Source organism: Oncorhynchus mykiss, chromosome 23 (genome assembly GCF_057628025.1).
Source record: "Oncorhynchus mykiss isolate SJ-2025 chromosome 23, ASM5762802v1, whole genome shotgun sequence".
In the NCBI taxonomy this organism is placed as follows: Eukaryota; Metazoa; Chordata; class Actinopteri; order Salmoniformes; family Salmonidae; genus Oncorhynchus; species Oncorhynchus mykiss.
This window is the reverse complement of record NC_143044.1, coordinates 63213508-63236050: the sequence shown is the minus strand read 5'-3', so window position 1 is coordinate 63236050 and position 22543 is coordinate 63213508.

Sequence of the window (22543 nt, the reverse complement as noted above, 5' to 3'; positions counted from 1 at the left end):
CTGGTCCCCCAGTACCTCCAACCCTGGTCCCCCAGTACCCCCAACCCTGGTCCTCCAGTACCCCCAACTTTGGTCCTCCAGTACCCCCAACTCTGGTCCTCCAGTACCCCCAACTCTGGTCCTCCAGTACCCCCAACTCTGGTCCTCCAGTACCCCCAACTCTGGTCCTCCAGTACCCCCAACTCTGGTCCCCAACCCTGGTCCTCCAGTACCCCCAACCCTGGTCCCCAACCCTTGTCCCCCAGTACCCCCAACCCTGGTCCCCCAGTACCCCCAACTCTGGTCCTCCAGTACCCCCAACTTTGGTCCTCCAGTACCCCCAACTCCGGTCCTCCAGTACCCCCAACTCTGGTCCTCCAGTACCCCCAACTCTGGTCCTCCAGTACCCCCAACTCTGGTCCTCCAGTACCCCCAACTCTGGTCCCCAACCCTGGTCCTCCAGTACCCCCAACCCTGGTCCCCAACCCTTGTCCCCCAGTACCCCCAACCCTGGTCCCCCAGTACCCCCAACTCTGGTCCTCCAGTACCCCCAACTCTGGTCCTCCAGTACCCCCAACTCTGGTCCTCCAGTATCCCCAACTCTGGTCCTCCAGTACCCCCAACTCTGGTCCTCCAGTAAACCCAACTCTGGTCCTCCAGTACCCCCAACCCTGGTCCTCCAGTACCCCCAACCCTTGTCCTCCAGTACCCCCAACCCTGATCCTCCAGTACCCCCAACCCTGGTCCTCCAGTACCCCCAACCCTGATCCTCCAGTACCCCCAACTCTGGTCCTCCAGTACCCCCAACCCTGGTCCTCCAGTACCCCCAACCCTGGTCCTCCAGTACCCCCAACCCTGGTCCTCCAGTACCCCCAACCCTGGACCTCCAGTACCCCCAACAGTGTTCCCCAACTCTGGTCCTCCAGTACCCCCAACAGTGTTCCCCAACTCTGGTCCTCCAGTACCCCCAACCCTGGACCTCCAGTACCCCCAAAAGGGTTCCCCAACCCTGGTCCTCCAGTACCCCCGACCCAGGTCCTCCAGTACCCCCGACCCTGGTCCTCCAGTACCCCCGACCCTGGTCCTCCAGTACCCCCGACCCTGGTCCTCCAGTACCCCCGACCCTGGTCCTCCAGTACCCCCGACCTTGGTCCTCCAGTACCCCCGACCCTGGTCCTCCAGTACCCCCGACCCTGGTCCTCCAGTACCCCCGACCCTGGTCCTCCAGTACCCCCGACCCTGGTCCTCCAGTACCCCCGACCCTGGTCCTCCAGTACCCCCGACCCTGGTCCTCCAGTACCCCCGACCCTGGTCCTCCAGTACCCCCGACCCTGGTCCTCCAGTACCCCCGACCGTGGTCCTCCAGTACCCCCGACCCTGGTCCCCAACACCCTCAACCCTGGTCCTCCAGTACCCCCAACCCTGGTCCTCCAGTACCCCCAACCCTGGTCCTCCAGTACCCCCAACCCTGGTCCTTGACCTGGGTTGACCTGTTCCCCAACACCCTCAACCCTGGTCCCCAACACCCTCAACCCTGGTCCTCCAGTACCCCCAACCCTGGTCCTTGACCTGGGTTGACCTGTTCCCCAACACCCTCAACCCTGGTCCCCAACACCCTCAACCCTGGTCCTCCAGTACCCTCAACCCTGGTCCCCAACACCCTCAACCCTGGTCCCCAACACCCTCAACCCTGGTCCCCAACACCCTCAACCCTGGTCCTCCAGTACCCCCAACCCTGGTCCCCAACACCCTCAACCCTGGTCCTCCAGTACCCCCAACCCTGGTCCTCCAGTACCACCATCCCTGGTCCTCCAGTTCCCCCAACCCTGGTCCTCCAGTACCCCCAACCCTGGTCCCCAACACCCTCAACCCTGGTCCTCCAGTACCCCCAACCCTGGTCCTCCAGTACCCCCAACCCTGGTCCCCAACACCCCCAACCCTGGTCCCCAACACCCTCAACCATGGTCCCCAACACCCTTAACCCTGGTCCCCAACACCCTCAACCCTGGTCCTCCAGTACCCCCAACCCTGGTCCCCAACACCCTCAACCCTGGTCCTCCAGTACCCCCAACCCTGGTCCCCAACACCCTCAACCCTGGTCCTCCAGTACCCTCAACCCTGGTCCTCCAGTACCCCCAACCCTGGGCCTTGACCTGGGTTGACCTGTTCCCCAACACCCTCAACCCTGGTCCCCAACACCCTCAACCCTGGTCCTCCAGTACCCTCAACCCTGGTCCCCAACACCCTCAACCCTGGTCCCCAACACCCTCAACCCTGGTCCCCAACACCCTCAACCCTGGTCCTCCAGTACCCCCAACCCTGGTCCTCCAGTACCCCCAACCCTGGTCCCCAACACCCCCAACCCTGGTCCCCAACACCCTCAACCCTGGTCCCCAACACCCTCAACCCTGGTCCCCAACACCCTCAACCCTGGTCCCCAACACCCTCAACCCTGGGCCCCAACACCCTCAACCCTGGGCCCCAACACCCTCAACCCTGGTCCTCCAGTACCCCCAACCCTGGTCCCCAACACCCTCAACCCTGGTCCTCCAGTACCCCCAACCCTGGTCCCCAACACCCTCAACCCTGGTCATCCAGTACCCTCAACCCTGGTCCTCCAGTACCCCCAACCCTGGGCCTCCAGTACCCCCAACCCTGGTCCCCAACACCCCCAACCCTGGTCCCCAACACCCTCAACCATGGTCCCCAACACCCTTAACCCTGGTCCCCAACACCCTCAACCCTGGTCCTCCAGTACCCCCAACCCTGGTCCCCAACACCCTCAACCCTGGTCCTCCAGTACCCCCAACCCTGGTCCCCAACACCCTCAACCCTGGTCCTCCAGTACCCTCAACCCTGGTCCTCCAGTACCCCCAACCCTGGGCCTTGACCTGGGTTGACCTGTTCCCCAACACCCTCAACCCTGGTCCCCAACACCCTCAACCCTGGTCCTCCAGTACCCTCAACCCTGGTCCCCAACACCCTCAACCCTGGTCCCCAACACCCTCAACCCTGGTCCCCAACACCCTCAACCCTGGTCCTCCAGTACCCCCAACCCTGGTCCTCCAGTACCCCCAACCCTGGTCCCCAACACCCCCAACCCTGGTCCCCAACACCCTCAACCCTGGTCCCCAACACCCTCAACCCTGGTCCCCAACACCCTCAACCCTGGTCCCCAACACCCTCAACCCTGGGCCCCAACACCCTCAACCCTGGGCCCCAACACCCTCAACCCTGGTCCTCCAGTACCCCCAACCCTGGTCCCCAACACCCTCAACCCTGGTCCTCCAGTACCCCCAACCCTGGTCCCCAACACCCTCAACCCTGGTCATCCAGTACCCTCAACCCTGGTCCTCCAGTACCCCCAACCCTGGGCCTCCAGTACCCCCAACCCTGGTCCTCCAGTACCCCCAACCCTGGTCCTCCAGTACCCCCAACCCTGGTCCTCCAGTACCCCCAACCCTGGTCCTCCAGTACCCCCAACCCTGGTCCTCCAGTTCCCCCAACCCTGGTCCTCCAGTACCCCCAACCCTGGTCCCCAACACCCTCAACCCTGGTCCTCCAGTACCCTCAACCCTGGTCCTCCAGTACCCCCAACCCTAGTCCTCCAGTACCCCCAACCCTAGTCCTCCAGTACTCCCAACCCTGGTCCCCAACACCCTCAACCCTGGTCCCCAACACCCTCAACCCTGGGCCCCAACACCCTCAACCCTGGTCCCCAAAACCCTCAACCCTCAACCCTGGTCCCCAAAACCCTCAACCCTGGTCCTCCAGTGCCTCCAACCCTGGACCTCCAGTACCCCCAACCCTGGACCTTCAGTACCCCCAATCCTGGACCTCCAGTACCCCCAACCCTGGACCTCCAGTACCCCCAACTCTGGTCCTCCAGTACCCCCAACAGTGTTCCCCAACTCTGGTCCTCCAGTACCCCCAACCCTGGTCCCCAACCCTGGTCCTCCAGTACCCCCAACCCTGTTACTCAACCCTGGTCCTCCAGTACCCCCAACAGGGTTCCCCAACCCTGGACCCCCAGTACCCCCAACTCTGGTCCTCCAGTACCCCCAACTCTGGTCCCCAACACCCTCAACCCTGGTCCTCCAGTACCCCCAAACCTGGTCCTCCAGTACCCCCAACCCTGGTCCTCCAGTACCCCCAACCCTGGTCCTCCAGTACCCCCAACCCTGGTCCTCCAGTACCCCCAACCCTGGTCCTCCAGTACTCCCAACCCTGGTCCCCAACACCCTCAACCCTGGTCCTCAACACCCTCAACCCTGGTCCTCCAGTACCCTCAACCCTGGTCCCCAACACCCTCAACCCTGGTCCTCCAGTACCCTCAACCCTGGTCCCCAACACCCTCAACCCTGGTCCCCAACACCCTCAACCCTGGTCCCCAACACCCTCAACCCTGGTCCTCCAGTACCTCCAACCCTGGACCTCCAGTACCCCCAACCCTGGACCTTCAGTACCCCCAACCATGGACCTCCAGTACCCCCAACCCTGGACCTCCAGTACCCCCAACTCTGGTCCTCCAGTACCCCCAACAGTGTTCCCCAACTCTGGTCCTCCAGTACCCCCAACCCTGGTCCTCCAGTACCCCCAACCCTGTTACCCAACCCTGGTCCTCCAGTACCCCCAACCCTGGACCTCCAGTACCCCCAACCCTGGACCTTCAGTACCCCCAACCCTGGACCTGCAGTACCCCCAACCCTGGACCTCCAGTACCCCCAACAGGGTTCCCCAACCCTGGTCCTCCAGTACCCCCAACCCTGGTCCTCCAGTACTCCCAACCCTGGTCCCCAACACCCTCAACCCTGGTCCTCCAGTACCCTCAACCCTGGTCCCCAACACCCCCAACCCTGGTCCTCCAGTACCCCCAACCCTGGTCCTCCAGTACTCCCAACCCTGGTCCCCAACACCCTCAACCCTGGTCCTCAACACCCTCAACCCTGGTCCTCCAGTACCCTCAACCCTGGTCCCCAACACCCTCAACCCTGGTCCCCAACACCCTCAACCCTGGTCCCCAACACCCTCAACCCTGGTCCTCCAGTACCTCCAACCCTGGACCTCCAGTACCCCCAACCCTGGACCTCCAGTACCCCCAACCCTGGACCTCCAGTACCCCCAACCCTGGACCTCCAGTACCCCCAACAGTGTTCCCCAACTCTGGTCCTCCAGTACCCCCAACCCTGGTCCCCAACCCTGGTCCTCCAGTACCCCCAACCCTGGTACCCAACCCTGGTCCTCCAGTACCCCAACCCTGGTCCCCAACCCTGGTCCTCCATTACCCCCAACCCTGGTCCCCAACCCTGGTCCCCCAGTACCCCCAACCCTGGTCCCCCAGTACCCCCAACCCTGGTCCCCCAGTACCCCCAACCCTGGTCCTCCAGTACCCCCAACCCTGGTCCTCCAGTACCCCCAACCCTGATCCTCCAGTACCCCCAACAGGGTTCCCCAACCCTGGTCCTCCAGTACCCCCAACCCTGGTCCTCCAGTACTCCCAACCCTGGTCCCCAACACCCTCAACCCTGGTCCTCCAGTACCCTCAACCCTGGTCCCCAACACCCCCAACCCTGGTCCTCCAGTACCCCCAACCCTGGTCCTCCAGTACTCCCAACCCTGGTCCCCAACACCCTCAACCCTGGTCCTCAACACCCTCAACACCCTCAACCCTGGTCCTCCAGTACCCTCAACCCTGGTCCCCAAAACCCTCAACCCTGGTCCCCAACACCCTCAACCCTGGTCCCCAACACCCTCAACCCTGGTCCTCCAGTACCTCCAACCCTGGACCTCCAGTACCCCCAACCCTGGACCTCCAGTACCCCCAACCCTGGACCTCCAGTACCCCCAACCCTGGACCTCCAGTACCCCCAACAGTGTTCCCCAACTCTGGTCCTCCAGTACCCCCAACCCTGGTCCCCAACCCTGGTCCTCCAGTACCCCCAACCCTGGTACCCAACCCTGGTCCTCCAGTACCCCAACCCTGGTCCCCAACCCTGGTCCTCCATTACCCCCAACCCTGGTCCCCAACCCTGGTCCCCCAGTACCCCCAACCCTGGTCCCCCAGTACCCCCAACCCTGGTCCCCCAGTACCCCCAACCCTGGTCCTCCAGTACCCCCAACCCTGATCCTCCAGTACCCCCAACTCTGGTCCTCCAGTACCCCCAACCCTGGTCCTCCAGTACCCCCAACCCTGGTCCTCCAGTACCCCCAACCCTGGACCTCCAGTACCCCCAACAGGGTTCCCAAACTCTGGTCCCCCAACCCGGGGTCTCCTGTACCCCCAAACCCGGTCCTCCAGTACCCCCAAATCCTGCTTCCAAACTCTGGTCCTCCAGTACCCCCAACAGTGTTCCCCAACTCTGGTCCTCCAGTACCCCCAACCCTGGACCTCCAGTACCCCCAAAAGGGTTCCCCAACCCTGGACCACCAGTACCCCCAACTCTGGTCCTCCAGTACCCCCAACCCTGGTCCCCAACACCCTCAACCCTGGTCCTCCAGTACCCCCGACCCTGGTCCTCCAGTACCCCCGACCCTGGTCCTCCAGTACCCCCGACCCTGGTCCTCCAGTACCCCCGACCCTGGTCCTCCAGTACCCCCGACCCTGGTCCTCCAGTACCCCCGACCCTGGTCCCCAACACCCTCAACCCTGGTCCTCCAGTACCCCCAACCCTGGTCCTCCAGTACCCCCAACCCTGGTCCTCCAGTACCCTCAACCCTGGTCCTCCAGTACCCTCAACCCTGGTCCTCCAGTACCCCCAACCCTGGTCCCCAACCCTGGTCCCCAACACCCTCAACCCTGGTCCCCAACACCCTCAACCCTGGTCCTCCAGTACCCTCAACCCTGGTCCCCAACACCCTCAACCCTGGTCCCCAACACCCTCAACCCTGGTCCCCAACACCCTCAACCCTGGTCCTCCAGTACCCCCAACCCTGGTCCCCAACACCCTCAACCCTGGTCCTCCAGTACCCCCAACCCTGGTCCTCCAGTACCCCCAACCCTGGTCCCCAACACCCCCAACCCTGGACCTCCAGTACCCCCAACAGGGTTCCCCAACCCTGGACCCCCAGTACCCCCAACTCTGGTCCTCCAGTACCCCCAACTCTGGTCCCCAACACCCTCAACCCTGGTCCTCCAGTACCCCCAAACCTGGTCCTCCAGTACCCCCAACCCTGGTCCTCCAGTACCCCCAACCCTGGTCCTCCAGTACCCCCAACCCTGGTCCTCCAGTACTCCCAACCCTGGTCCCCAACACCCTCAACCCTGGTCCCCAACACCCTCAACCCTGGTCCTCAACACCCTCAACCCTGGTCCTCCAGTACCCTCAACCCTGGTCCCCAACACCCTCAACCCTGGTCCTCCAGTACCCTCAACCCTGGTCCCCAACACCCTCAACCCTGGTCCCCAACACCCTCAACCCTGGTCCTCCAGTACCTCCAACCCTGGTCCTCCAGTACCTCCAACCCTGGACCTCCAGTACCCCCAACCCTGGACCTTCAGTACCCCCAACTCTGGTCCTCCAGTACTCCCAACCCTGGTCCCCAACACCCTCAACCCTGGTCCCCAACACCCTCAACCCTGGTCCTCAACACCCTCAACCCTGGTCCTCCAGTACCCTCAACCCTGGTCCCCAACACCCTCAACCCTGGTCCTCCAGTACCCTCAACCCTGGTCCCCAACACCCTCAACCCTGGTCCCCAACACCCTCAACCCTGGTCCTCCAGTACCTCCAACCCTGGTCCTCCAGTACCTCCAACCCTGGACCTCCAGTACCCCCAACCCTGGACCTTCAGTACCCCCAACTCTGGTCCTCCGGTACCCCCAACCATGATCCTCCAGTACCCCCAACCCTGGTCCTCCAGTACCCCCAACCCTGGTCCCCAACCCTGGTCCTCCAGTACCCCCAACCCTGGTCCCCAACCCTGGTCCTCCAGTACCCCCAACCCTGGTACCCAACCCTGGTCCTCCAGTACCCCCAACCCTGGTCCTCCAGTACCCCCAACCCTGGTCCTCCAGTACTCCCAACCCTGGTCCCCAACACCCTCAACCCTGGTCCTCAACACCCTCAACCCTGGTCCTCAACACCCTCAACCCTGGTCCTCCAGTACCCTCAACCCTGGTCCCCAACACCCTCAACCCTGGTCCCCCAGTACCTCCAACCCTGGACCTCCAGTACCCCCAACCCTGGACCTTCAGTACCCCCAACCCTGGACCTCCAGTACCCCCAACAGTGTTCCCCAACTCTGGTCCTCCAGTACCCCCAACCCTTGTCCCCAACCCTGGTCCTCCAGTACCCCCAACCCTGGTACCCAACACCCTCAACCCTGGTCCTCAACACCCTCAACCCTGGTCCTCAACACCCTCAACCCTGGTCCTCCAGTACCCTCAACCCTGGTCCCCAACACCCTCAACCCTGGTCCCCAACACCCTCAACCCTGGTCCCCCAGTACCTCCAACCCTGGACCTCCAGTACCCCCAACCCTGGACCTTCAGTACCCCCAACCCTGGACCTCCAGTACCCCCAACAGTGTTCCCCAACTCTGGTCCTCCAGTACCCCCAACCCTTGTCCCCAACCCTGGTCCTCCAGTACCCCCAACCCTGGTACCCAACCCTGGTCCTCCAGTACCCCCAACCCTGGTCCCCAACCCTGGTCCTCCAGTACCCCCAACCCTGGTCCCCAACCCTGGTCCTCCATTACCCCCAACCCTGGTCCCCAACCCTGGTCCCCCAGTACCCCCAACCCTGGTCCTCCAGTACCTCCAACCCTGGTCCTCCAGTACCTCCAACCCTGGACCTCCAGTACCCCCAACCCTGGACCTTCAGTACCCCCAACTCTGGTCCTCCGGTACCCCCAACCATGATCCTCCAGTACCCCCAACCCTGGTCCTCCAGTACCCCCAACCCTGGTCCCCAACCCTGGTCCTCCAGTACCCCCAACCCTGGTCCCCAACCCTGGTCCTCCAGTACCCCCAACCCTGGTACCCAACCCTGGTCCTCCAGTACCCCCAACCCTGGTCCTCCAGTACCCCCAACCCTGGTCCTCCAGTACCCCAACCCTGGTCCTCCAGTACTCCCAACCCTGGTCCCCAACACCCTCAACCCTGGTCCTCAACACCCTCAACCCTGGTCCTCCAGTACCCTCAACCCTGGTCCCCAACACCCTCAACCCTGGTCCCCAACACCCTCAACCCTGGTCCCCCAGTACCTCCAACCCTGGACCTCCAGTACCCCCAACCCTGGACCTTCAGTACCCCCAACCCTGGACCTCCAGTACCCCCAACAGTGTTCCCCAACTCTGGTCCTCCAGTACCCCCAACCCTGGTCCTCCAGTACCCCCAACCCTGGTACCCAACACCCTCAACCCTGGTCCTCAACACCCTCAACCCTGGTCCTCAACACCCTCAACCCTGGTCCTCCAGTACCCTCAACCCTGGTCCCCAACACCCTCAACCCTGGTCCCCAACACCCTCAACCCTGGTCCTCCAGTACCTCCAACCCTGGTCCTCCAGTACCTCCAACCCTGGACCTCCAGTACCCCCAACCCTGGACCTTCAGTACCCCCAACCCTGGACCTCCAGTACCCCCAACCCTGATCCTCCAGTACCCCCAACTCTGGTCCTCCAGTACCCCCAACCCTGGACCTTCAGTACCCCCAACCCTGGTCCTCCAGTACCCCCAACCCTGATCCTCCAGTACCCCCAACTCTGGTCCTCCAGTATCCCCAACCCTGGTCCTCCAGTACCCCCAACCCTGGACCTCCAGTACCCCCAACCCTGGACCTCCAGTACCCCCAACAGGGTTCCCAAACTCTGGTCCCCCAACCCGGGGTCTCCTGTACCCCCAAACCCGGTCCTCCAGTACCCCCAAATCCTGCTTCCAAACTCTGGTCCTCCAGTACCCCCAACAGGGTTCCCAAACTCTGGTCCTCCAGTACCCCCAACCCGGGGTCTCCTGTACCCCCAAACCCGGTCCTCCAGTACCCCCAAATCCTGCTTCCAAACTCTGGTCCTCCAGTACCCCCAACCCGGGGCCTCCAGTACCCCCAACAGTGTTCCCAAACTCTGGTCCTCCAGTACCCCCAACAGTGTTCCCCAACCCTGGTCCTCCAGTACTCCCAACCCTGGTCCTCAACACCCTCAACCCTGGTCCTCCAGTACCCTCAACCCTGGTCTCCAACACCCTCAACCCTGGTCCCCAACACCCTCAACCCTGGTCCTCCAGTACCTCCAACCCTGGTCCTCCAGTACCTCCAACCCTGGACCTCCAGTACCCCCAACCCTGGACCTTCAGTACCCCCAACCCTGGACCTCCAGTACCCCCAACCCTGGACCTCCAGTACCCCCAACAGTACCCCCAACACCGGTCCTCCAGTACTCCCAACCCTGGTCCTCAACACCCTCAACCCTGGTCCTCCAGTACCCTCAACCCTGGTCCCCAACACCCTCAACCCTGGTCCCCAACACCCTCAACCCTGGTCCTCCAGTACCTCCAACCCTGGTCCTCCAGTACCTCCAACCCTGGACCTCCAGTACCCCCAACCCTGGACCTTCAGTACCCCCAACCCTGGACCTCCAGTACCCCCAACCCTGGACCTCCAGTACCCCCAACAGTGTTCCCCAACTCTGGTTCTCCAGTACCCCCAACCCTGGTCCCCAACCCTGGTACCCAACCCTGGTCCTCCAGTACCCCCAACCCTGGTCCCCAACCCTGGTCCTCCATTACCCCCAACCCTGGTCCCCAACCCTGGTCACCCAGTACCCCCAACCCTGGTCCCCCAGTACCCCCAACCCTGGTCCCCCAGTACCCCCAACTCTGGTCCTCCAGTACCCCCAACCCTGGTCCTCCAGTACCCCCAACCCTGATCCTCCAGTACCCCCAACCCTGGTCCTCCAGTACCCCCAACCCTGGTCCCCAACCCTGGTCCCCAACCCTGGTCCTCCAGTACCCCCAACCCTGGTCCCCAACCCTGGTCCTCCAGTACCCCCAACCCTGGTACCCAACCCTTGTCCTCCAGTACCCCCAACCCTGGTACCCAACCCTGGTCCTCCAGTACCCCCAACCCTGGTCCCCAACCCTGGTCCCCAACCCTGGTCCCCAACCCTGCTCCCCAACACCCTCAACCCTGGTCCTCCAGTACCCTCAACCCTGGTCCCCAACACCCCCAACCCTGGTCCTCAACACCCTCAACCCTGGTCCTCCAGTACCCTCAACCCTGGTCCTCCAGTACCCCCAACCCTGGTCCCCAACCCTGGTCCCCAACCCTGGTCCCCAACACACCAACCCTGGTCCTCCAGTACCCCCAACACTGGTCCTCCAGTACTCCCAACCCTGGTCCTCAACACCCTCAACCCTGGTCCTCCAGTACCCTCAACCCTGGTCCCCAACACCCTCAACCCTGGTCCCCAACACCCTCAACCCTGGTCCTCCAGTACCTCCAACCCTGGTCCTCCAGTACCTCCAACCCTGGACCTCCAGTACCCCCAACCCTGGACCTTCAGTACCCCCAACCCTGGACCTCCAGTACCCCCAACCCTGGACCTCCAGTACCCCCAACCCTGGTCCCCCAGTACCCCCAACTCTGGTCCTCCAGTACCCCCAACCCTGGTCCTCCAGTACCCCCAACCCTGATCCTCCAGTACCCCCAACCCTGGTCCTCCAGTACCCCCAACCCTGGTCCCCAACCCTGGTCCCCAACCCTGGTCCTCCAGTACCCCCAACCCTGGTCCCCAACCCTGGTCCCCAACCCTGGTCACCCAGTACCCCCAACCCTGGTCCCCCAGTACCCCCAACCCTGGTCCCCCAGTACCCCCAACTCTGGTCCTCCAGTACCCCCAACCCTGGTCCTCCAGTACCCCCAACCCTGATCCTCCAGTACCCCCAACCCTGGTCCTCCAGTACCCCCAACCCTGGTCCCCAACCCTGGTCCCCAACCCTGGTCCTCCAGTACCCCCAACCCTGGTCCCCAACCCTGGTCCTCCAGTACCCCCAACCCTGGTACCCAACCCTGGTCCTCCAGTACCCCCAACCCTGGTACCCAACCCTGGTCCTCCAGTACCCCCAACCCTGGTCCCCAACCCTGGTCCCCAACCCTGCTCCCCAACACCCTCAACCCTGGTCCTCCAGTACCCTCAACCCTGGTCCCCAACCCAGGTCCTCCAGTACCCCCAACCCTGGTACCCAACCCTGGTCCTCCAGTACCCCCAACCCTGGTACCCAACCCTGGTCCTCCAGTACCCCCAACCCTGGTCCCCAACCCTGGTCCCCAACCCTGCTCCCCAACACCCTCAACCCTGGTCCTCCAGTACCCTCAACCCTGGTCCCCAACACCCCCAACCCTGGTCCTCAACACCCTCAACCCTGGTCCTCCAGTACCCTCAACCCTGGTCCTCCAGTACCCCCAACCCTGGTCCCCAACCCTGGTCCCCAACCCTGGTCCCCAACACCCCAACCCTGGTCCTCCAGTACCCCCAACACTGGTCCTCCAGTACTCCCAACCCTGGTCCTCAACACCCTCAACCCTGGTCCTCCAGTACCCTCAACCCTGGTCCCCAACACCCTCAACCCTGGTCCCCAACACCCTCAACCCTGGTCCTCCAGTACCTCCAACCCTGGTCCTCCAGTACCTCCAACCCTGGACCTCCAGTACCCCCAACCCTGGACCTTCAGTACCCCCAACCCTGGACCTCCAGTACCCCCAACCCTGGACCTCCAGTACCCCCAACCCTGGACCTCCAGTACCCCCAACAGTGTTCCCCAACTCTGGTCCTCCAGTACCCCCAACCCTGGTCCCCAACCCTGGTACCCAACCCTGGTCCTCCAGTACCCCCAACCCTGGTCCCCAACCCTGGTCCTCCATTACCCCCAACCCTGGTCCCCAACCCTGGTCACCCAGTACCCCCAACCCTGGTCCCCCAGTACCCCCAACCCTGGTCCTCCAGTACCCCCAACCCTGGTCCTCCAGTACCCCCAACCCTGGTCCTCCAGTACCCCCAACCCTGGTCCCCAACCCTGGTCCCCAACCCTGGTCCTCCAGTACCCCCAACCCTGGTCCCCAACCCTGGTCCTCCAGTACCCCCAACCCTGGTCCCCAACCCTGGTCCTCCAGTACCCCCAACCCTGGTACCCAACCCTGGTCCTCCAGTACCCCCAACCCTGGTCCCCAACCCTGGTCCCCAACACCCTCAACCCTGGTCCTCCAGTACCCTCAACCCTGGTCCCCAACACACCCAACCCTGGTCCTCCAGTACTCCCAACCCTGGTCCTCCAGTACTCCCAACCCTGGTCCCCAACACCCTCAACCCTGGTCCTCCAGTACCCTCAACCCTGGTCCCCAACACCCCCAACCCTGGTCCTCCAGTACCCCCAACCCTGGTCCTCCAGTACCCCAACCCTGGTCCTCCAGTACTCCCAACCCTGGTCCCCAACACCCTCATCCCTGGTCCTCAACACCCTCAACCCTGGTCCTCAACACCCTCAACCCTGGTCCTCCAGTACCCTCAACCCTGGTCCCCAACACCCTCAACCCTGGTCCCCAACACCCTCAACCCTGGTCCTCCAGTACCTCCAACCCTGGACCTCCAGTACCCCCAACCCTGGACCTTCAGTACCCCCAACCCTGGACCTCCAGTACCCCCAACAGTGTTCCCCAACTCTGGTCCTCCAGTACCCCCAACCCTTGTCCCCAACCCTGGTCCTCCAGTACCCTCAACCCTGGTCCCCAACCCTGGTCCCCCAGTACCCCCAACCCTGGTCCCCCAGTACCCCCAACCCTGGTCCCCCAGTACCCCCAACCCTGGTCCCCCAGTACCCCCAACCCTGGTCCCCCAGTACCCCCAACTCTGGTCCTCCAGTACCCCCAACCCTGGTCCTCCAGTACCCCCAACTCTGGTCCTCCATTACCCCCAACCCTGGTCCCCAACCCTGGTCCCCCAGTACCCCCAACCCTGGTCCCCCAGTACCCCCAACCCTGGTCCCCCAGTACCCCCAACCCTGGTCCCCCAGTACCCCCAACTCTGGTCCTCCAGTACCCCCAACCCTGGTCCTCCAGTACCCCCAACCCTGATCCTCCAGTACCCCCAACTCTGGTCCTCCAGTACCCCCAACCCTGGTCCTCCAGTACCCCCAACCCTGGACCTCCAGTACCCCCAACAGGGTTCCCAAACTCTGGTCCCCCAACCCGGGGTCTCCTGTACCCCCAAACCCGGTCCTCCAGTACCCCCAAATCCTGCTTCCAAACTCTGGTCCTCCAGTACCCCCAACCCGGGGCCTCCAGTACCCCCAACAGTGTTCCCCAACTCTGGTCCTCCAGTACCCCCAACAGTGTTCCCCAACTCTGGTCCTCCAGTACCCCCAACCCTGGACCTCCAGTACCCCCAAAAGGGTTCCCCAACTCTGGTCCTCCAGTACCCCCGACCCTGGTCCTCCAGTACCCCCGACCCTGGTCCTCCAGTACCCCCGACCCTGGTCCCCAACACCCTCGACCCTTGTCCTCCAGTACCCCCAACCCTGGTCCTCCAGTACCCCCAACCCTGGTCCTCCAGTACCCTCAACCCTGGTCCTCCAGTACCCCCAACCCTGGTCCCCAACACCCTCAACCCTGGTCCCCAACACCCTCAACCCTGGTCCCCTACACCCTCAACCCTGGTCCCCAACACCCTCAACCCTGGTCCTCCAGAACCCTCAACCCTGGTCCTCCAGTACCCTCAACCCTGGTCCCCAACACCCTCAACCCTGGTCCCCAACACCCTCAACCCTGGTCCCCAACACCCTCAACCCTGGTCCTCCAGTACCCCCAACCCTGGTCCCCAACACCCCCAACCCTGGACCTCCAGTACCCCCAACCCTGGACCTCCAGTACCCCCAACCCTGGACCTTCAGTACCCCCAACCCTGGAACTCCAGTACCCCCAACCCTGGACCTCCAGTACCCCCAACCCTGGACCTCCAGTACCCCCAACAGGGTTCCCCAACCCTGGTCCTCCAGTACTCCCAACCCTGGTCCCCAACACCCTCAACCCTGGTCCTCCAGTACCCTCAACCCTGGTCCCCAACACACCCAACCCTGGTCCTCCAGTACCCCCAACCCTGGTCCTCCAGTACCCCCAACCCTGGTCCCCAACACCCTCAACCCTGGTCCCCAACACCCTAAACCCTGGTCCTCCAGTACCTCCAACCCTGGACCTCCAGTACCCCCAACCCTGGACCTTCAGTACCCCCAACTCTGGACCTCCAGTACCCCCAACAGTGTTCCCCAACTCTGGTCCTCCAGTACCCCCAACCTTTGTCCCCAACCCTGGTCCCCAACCCTGGTCCTCCAGTACCCCCAACCCTGGTCCCCAACCCAGGTCCTCCAGTACCCCCAACCCTGGTCCTCCATTACCCCCAACCCTGGTCCCCAACCCTGGTCCCCCAGTACCCCCAACCCTGGTCCCCCCAGTACCCCCAACTCTGGTCCTCCAGTACCCCCAACCCTGGTCCCCAACACCGGTCCTCCAGTACCCCCAACCCTGGACCTCCAGTACCCACAACAGGGTTCCCCAACCCTGGACCCCCCAGTACCCCCCAACTCTGGTCCTCCAGTACCCCCAACCCTGGACCTCCAGTACCCCCAACAGGGTTCCCCAACCCTGGACCCCCCAGTACCCCCAACCCTGGTCCCCAACACCCCCAACTCTGGTCCTCCAGTACCCCCAACCCTGGACCTCCAGTACCCACAACAGGGTTCCCCAACCCTGGACCCCCCAGTACCCCCAACTCTGGACCTCCAGTACCCCCAACCCTGGACCTCCAGTACCCCCAACCCCCAACCCTGGACCTCCAGTACCCCCAACTCTGGTCCTCCAGTACCCCCAACAGTGTTCCCCAACTCTGGTCCTCCAGTACCCCCAACCCTGGTCCCCAACCCTGGTCCTCCAGTACCCCCAACCCTGGTACCCAACCCTGGTCCTCCAGTACCCCCAACCCTGGTCCCTAACCCTGGTCCTCCATTACCCCCAACCCTGGTCCCCCAGTACCCCCAACCCTGGTCCCCCCAACCCGGGGCCTCCAGTACCCCCAACAGTGTTCCCCAACTCTGGTCCTCCAGTACCCCCAACAGTGTTCCCCAACTCTGGTCCTCCAGTACCCCCAACCCTGGACCTCCAGTACCCCCAACAGGGTTCCCCAACCCTGGACCCCCCAGTACCCCCAACTCTGTTCCTCCAGTACCCCCAACCCTGGACCCCCCAGTACCCCCAACTCTGGTCCTCCAGTACCCCCAACCCTGGTCCTCCAGTATCCCCAACCCTGGTCCTCCAGTACCCTCAACCCTGGTCCCCAACACCCTCAACCCTGGTCCCCAACACCCTCAACCCTGGTCCTCCAGTACCCCCAACCCTGGTCCTCCAGTACCCCCAACCCTGGTCCCCAACCCTGGTCCTCCATTACCCCCAACCCTGGTCCCCAACCCTGGTCCCCCAGTACCCCCAACCCTGGTCCCCCGGTACCCCCAACCCGGGGCCTCCAGTACCCCCAACAGTGTTCCCCAACTCTGGTCCTCCAGTACCCCCAACAGTGTTCCCCAACTCTGGTCCTCCAGTACCCCCAACCCTGGACCTCCAGTACCCCCAACAGGGTTCCCCAACCCTGGACCCCCCAGTACCCCCAACTCTGTTCCTCCAGTACCCCCAACCCTGGACCCCCCAGTACCCCCAACTCTGGTCCTCCAGTACCCCCAACCCTGGTCCTCCAGTATCCCCAACCCTGGTCCTCCAGTACCCCCAACCCTGGTCCTCCAGTACCCTCAACCCTGGTCCCCAACACCCTCAACCCTGGTCCTCCAGTACCCCCAACCCTGGTCCTCCAGTACCCCCAACCCTGGTCCTCCAGTACCCCCAACCCTGGTCCCCAACCCTGGTCCTCCATTACCCCCAACCCTGGTCCCCAACCCTGGTCCCCCAGTACCCCCAACCCTGGTCCCCCAGTACCCCCAACCCTGGTCCTCCAGTACCCCCAACCCTGGTCCTCCATTACCCCCAACCCTGGTCCCCAACCCTGGTCCCCCAGTACCCCCAACCCTGGTCCCCCGGTACCCCCAACCCGGGGCCTCCAGTACCCCCAACAGTGTTCCCCAACTCTGGTCCTCCAGTACCCCCAACAGTGTTCCCCAACTCTGGTCCTCCAGTACCCCCAACCCTGGACCTCCAGTACCCCCAACAGGGTTCCCCAACCCTGGACCCCCCAGTACCCCCAACTCTGGTCCTCCAGTACCCCCAACCCTGGACCCCCCAGTACCCCCAACCCTGGTCCTCCAGTACCCCCAACCCTGGTCCTCCAGTACCCCCAACCCTGGTCCTCCAGTACCCCCAACCCTGGTCCCCCAGTACCCCCAACCCTGGTCCCCAACACCCTCAACCCTGGTCCTCCAGTACCCCCAACCCTGGTCCTCCAGTACCCTCAACCCTGGTCCCCAACACCCTCAACCCTGGTCCCCAACACCCTCAACCCTGGTCCCCAACACCCTCAACCCTGGTCCTCCAGTACCCCCAACCCTGGTCCTCCAGTACCCCCAACCCTGGTCCTCGAGTACCCCCAACCCTGGTCCTCCAGTACCCCCAACCCTGGTCCCCAACCCTGGTCCTCCAGTACCCCCAACCCTGGTCCCCAACCCTGGTCCTCCAGTACCCCCAACCCTGGTCCCCAACCCTGGTCCTCCAGTACCCCCAACCCTGGTCCCCAACCCTGGTCCCCCAGTACCTCCAACCCTGGTCCCCCAGTACCCCCAACCCTGGTCCTCCAGTACCCCCAACTTTGGTCCTCCAGTACCCCCAACTCTGGTCCTCCAGTACCCCCAACTCTGGTCCTCCAGTACCCCCAACTCTGGTCCCCAACCCTGGTCCTCCAGTACCCCCAACTCTGGTCCTCCAGTACCCCCAACTCTGGTCCTCCAGTACCCCCAACTCTGGTCCTCCAGTACCCCCAACCCTGGTCCTCCAGTACCCCCAACCCTGGTCCTCCAGTACCCCCAACAGTGTTCCCCAACTCTGGTCCTCCAGTACCCCCAACCCTGGTCCCCAACCCTGGTCCTCCAGTACCCCCAACCCTGGTACCCAACCCTGGTCCTCCAGTACCCCCAACCCTGGTCCCTAACCCTGGTCCTCCATTACCCCCAACCCTGGTCCCCCAGTACCCCCAACCCTGGTCCCCCCAACCCGGGGCCTCCAGTACCCCCAACAGTGTTCCCCAACTCTGGTCCTCCAGTACCCCCAACAGTGTTCCCCAACTCTGGTCCTCCAGTACCCCCAACCCTGGACCTCCAGTACCCCCAACAGGGTTCCCCAACCCTGGACCCCCCAGTACCCCCAACTCTGTTCCTCCAGTACCCCCAACCCTGGACCCCCCAGTACCCCCAACTCTGGTCCTCCAGTACCCCCAACCCTGGTCCTCCAGTATCCCCAACCCTGGTCCTCCAGTACCCTCAACCCTGGTCCCCAACACCCTCAACCCTGGTCCCCAACACCCTCAACCCTGGTCCTCCAGTACCCCCAACCCTGGTCCTCCAGTACCCCCAACCCTGGTCCCCAACCCTGGTCCTCCATTACCCCCAACCCTGGTCCCCAACCCTGGTCCCCCAGTACCCCCAACCCTGGTCCCCCGGTACCCCCAACCCGGGGCCTCCAGTACCCCCAACAGTGTTCCCCAACTCTGGTCCTCCAGTACCCCCAACAGTGTTCCCCAACTCTGGTCCTCCAGTACCCCCAACCCTGGACCTCCAGTACCCCCGACAGGGTTCCCCAACCCTGGACCCCCCAGTACCCCCAACTCTGTTCCTCCAGTACCCCCAACCCTGGACCCCCCAGTACCCCCAACTCTGGTCCTCCAGTACCCCCAACCCTGGTCCTCCAGTATCCCCAACCCTGGTCCTCCAGTACCCCCAACCCTGGTCCTCCAGTACCCTCAACCCTGGTCCCCAACACCCTCAACCCTGGTCCTCCAGTACCCCCAACCCTGGTCCTCCAGTACCCCCAACCCTGGTCCTCCAGTACCCCCAACCCTGGTCCCCAACCCTGGTCCTCCATTACCCCCAACCCTGGTCCCCAACCCTGGTCCCCCAGTACCCCCAACCCTGGTCCCCCAGTACCCCCAACCCTGGTCCTCCAGTACCCCCAACCCTGGTCCTCCATTACCCCCAACCCTGGTCCCCAACCCTGGTCCCCCAGTACCGCCAACCCTGGTCCCCCGGTACCCCCAACCCGGGGCCTCCAGTACCCCCAACAGTGTTCCCCAACTCTGGTCCTCCAGTACCCCCAACAGTGTTCCCCAACTCTGGTCCTCCAGTACCCCCAACCCTGGACCTCCAGTACCCCCAACAGGGTTCCCCAACCCTGGACCCCCCAGTACCCCCAACTCTGTTCCTCCAGTACCCCCAACCCTGGACCCCCCAGTACCCCCAACTCTGGTCCTCCAGTACCCCCAACCCTGGTCCTCCAGTATCCCCAACCCTGGTCCTCCAGTACCCCCAACCCTGGTCCTCCAGTACCCTCAACCCTGGTCCCCAACACCCTCAACCCTGGTCCTCCAGTACCCCCAACCCTGGTCCTCCAGTACCCCCAACCCTGGTCCTCCAGTACCCCCAACCCTGGTCCCCAACCCTGGTCCTCCATTACCCCCAACCCTGGTCCCCAACCCTGGTCCCCCAGTACCCCCAACCCTGGTCCCCCAGTACCCCCAACCCTGGTCCTCCAGTACCCCCAACCCTGGTCCTCCATTACCCCCAACCCTGGTCCCCAACCCTGGTCCCCCAGTACCCCCAACCCTGGTCCCCCGGTACCCCCAACCCGGGGCCTCCAGTACCCCCAACAGTGTTCCCCAACTCTGGTCCTCCAGTACCCCCAACAGGGTTCCCCAACTCTGGTCCTCCAGTACCCCCAACCCTGGACCTCCAGTACCCCCAACAGGGTTCCCCAACCCTGGACCCCCCAGTACCCCCAACTCTGGTCCTCCAGTACCCCCAACCCTGGACCCCCCAGTACCCCCAACCCTGGTCCTCCAGTACCCCCAACCCTGGTCCTCCAGTACCCCCAACCCTGGTCCTCCAGTACCCCCAACCCTGGTCCCCCAGTACCCCCAACCCTGGTCCCCAACACCCTCAACCCTGGTCCTCCATTACCCCCAACCCTGGTCCTCCAGTACCCTCAACCCTGGTCCCCAACACCCTCAACCCTGGTCCCCAACACCCTCAACCCTGGTCCCCAACACCCTCAACCCTGGTCCTCCAGTACCCCCAACCCTGGTCCTCCAGTACCCCCAACCCTGGTCCTCCAGTACCCCCAACCCTGGTCCCCAACCCTGGTCCTCCAGTACCCCCAACCCTGGTCCCCAACCCTGGTCCTCCAGTACCCCCAACCCTGGTCCTCCAGTACCCCCAACCCTGGTCCCCAACCCTGGTCCTCCAGTACCCCCAACCCTGGTCCTCCAGTACCCCCAACCCTGGTCCTCCAGTACCCCCAACCCTGGTCCCCAACCCTGGTCCTCCATTACCCCCAACCCTGGTCCCCAACCCTGGTCCCCCAGTACCCCCAACCCTGGTCCCCCAGTACCCCCAACCCTGGTCCTCCAGTACCCCCAACCCTGGTCCTCCATTACCCCCAACCCTGGTCCCCAACCCTGGTCCCCCAGTACCCCCAACCCTGGTCCCCCGGTACCCCCAACCCGGGGCCTCCAGTACCCCCAACAGTGTTCCCCAACTCTGGTCCTCCAGTACCCCCAACAGTGTTCCCCAACTCTGGTCCTCCAGTACCCCCAACCCTGGACCTCCAGTACCCCCAACCCTGGACCCCCCAGTACCCCCAACTCTGGTCCTCCAGTACCCCCAACCCTGGACCCCCCAGTACCCCCAACCCTGGTCCTCCAGTACCCCCAACCCTGGTCCTCCAGTACCCCCAACCCTGGTCCTCCAGTACCCCCAACCCTGGTCCCCCAGTACCCCCAACCCTGGTCCCCAACACCCTCAACCCTGGTCCTCCAGTACCCCCAACCCTGGTCCTCCAGTACCCTCAACCCTGGTCCCCAACACCCTCAACCCTGGTCCCCAACACCCTCAACCCTGGTCCCCAACACCCTCAACCCTGGTCCTCCAGTACCCCCAACCCTGGACCCCCAGTACCCCCAACTCTGGTCCTCCAGTACCCCCAACCCTGGTCCCCAACCCTGGTCCTCCAGTACCCCCAACCCTGGTCCCCAACCCTGGTCCTCCAGTACCCCCAACCCTGGTCCCCAACCCTGGTCCCCCAGTACCTCCAACCCTGGTCCCCCAGTACCCCCAACCCTGGTCCTCCAGTACCCCCAACTTTGGTCCTCCAGTACCCCCAACTCTGGTCCTCCAGTACCCCCAACTCTGGTCCTCCAGTACCCCCAACTCTGGTCCCCAACCCTGGTCCTCCAGTACCCCCAACCCTGGTCCCCAACCCTTGTCCCCCAGTACCCCCAACCCTGGTCCCCCAGTACCCCCAACTCTGGTCCTCCAGTACCCCCAACTCTGGTCCTCCAGTACCCCCAACCCTGGTCCTCCAGTACCCCCAACCCTGGTCCTCCAGTACCCCCAACAGTGTTCCCCAACTCTGGTCCTCCAGTACCCCCAACCCTGGTCCCCAACCCTGGTCCTCCAGTACCCCCAACCCTGTTACCCAACCCTGGTCCTCCAGTACCCCCAACAGGGTTCCCCAACCCTGGACCCCCAGTACCCCCAACTCTGGTCCTCCAGTACCCCCAACTCTGGTCCCCAACACCCTCAACCCTGGTCCTCCAGTACCCCCAAACCTGGTCCTCCAGTACCCCCAACCCTGGTCCTCCAGTACCCCCAACCCTGGTCCTCCAGTACCCCCAACCCTGGTCCTCCAGTACCCCCAACCCTGGTCCTCCAGTACTCCCAACCCTGGTCCCCAACACCCTCAACCCTGGTCCTCAACACCCTCAACCCTGGTCCTCCAGTACCCTCAACCCTGGTCCCCAACACCCTCAACCCTGGTCCTCCAGTACCCTCAACCCTGGTCCCCAACACCCTCAACCCTGGTCCCCAACACCCTCAACCCTGGTCCCCAACACCCTCAACCCTGGTCCTCCAGTACCTCCAACCCTGGACCTCCAGTACCCCCAACCCTGGACCTTCAGTACCCCCAACCATGGACCTCCAGTACCCCCAACCCTGGACCTCCAGTACCCCCAACTCTGGTCCTCCAGTACCCCCAACAGTGTTCCCCAACTCTGGTCCTCCAGTACCCCCAACCCTGGTCCCCAACCCTGGTCCTCCAGTACCCCCAACCCTGTTACCCAACCCTGGTCCTCCAGTACCCCCAACCCTGGACCTCCAGTACCCCCAACCCTGGACCTTCAGTACCCCCAACCCTGGACCCCAACACCCTCAACCCTGGTCCTCAACCCTGGTCCTCCAGTACCCCCAACCCTGGTCCTCCAGTACCCCCAACCCTGGTCCTCCAGTACCCCCAACCCTGGTCCTCCAGTACCCCCAACCCTGGTCCTCCAGTACCCCCAACCCTGGTCCTCCAGTTCCCCCAACCCTGGTCCTCCAGT